Below are 693 nucleotides of genomic sequence, written 5' to 3' on the forward strand. Positions count from 1 at the left end.
TTTACAAAATGACCACTTTCCGATTTCATTTTTGGTTTCCGGCTCGATTTGTGTATATTAAATTTGGTTTGGGTTTAGTTTTCGCATTGCACGTCATACATTGAACAACCGAAAGACCAATACGATAAACACCTCTAGATACGGTATGATGTCGAGTTCGTCCAAAATTATGTCTAACATCGCTTAAACACAATGTGTCGCCAAGCCCTAAAGCCATTTGTTATGGTAATTCTATTTAAGAGATCCAAATAGTCCATATAACATCAACATTAGTTCGATCACAAACCTTCTTCTTTCGGGTCAATTCTTTAATAAAATCCATATTTTCGAAAGTTACAAAACTCAAAACCACAACAGATTGAGCTTCTGGCAATTTGGCAAAAAAAAAAATAAAAAAATTAGACTAGTCGAATAAAAGGCAGAATTAAGACGTATCAAACTAAAAAGTATTAAGCATAACAAACTTTTTTTCATCAAAATAACTGCATTCAGAAACTAAAGCAAAAATCTTAAATCATTAAAGCCGGTTTGTTAGTAGTGATTTGGGTACAATGACATAATGCTAATGTAGCATTTTAAATCATCTAGGCTGCTAGGGTCATTTTAACTACCCTAAACCCAAACCTGATGCCATGTACATCAAGTGGTAAAAGACCGGTGTTAAAGTATATGCAGAACTTAAAAAGTGAAATA

The sequence above is a fragment of the Erigeron canadensis genome, chromosome 6 (assembly GCF_010389155.1).
Source record: "Erigeron canadensis isolate Cc75 chromosome 6, C_canadensis_v1, whole genome shotgun sequence".
NCBI classification, from domain to species: Eukaryota; Viridiplantae; Streptophyta; class Magnoliopsida; order Asterales; family Asteraceae; genus Erigeron; species Erigeron canadensis.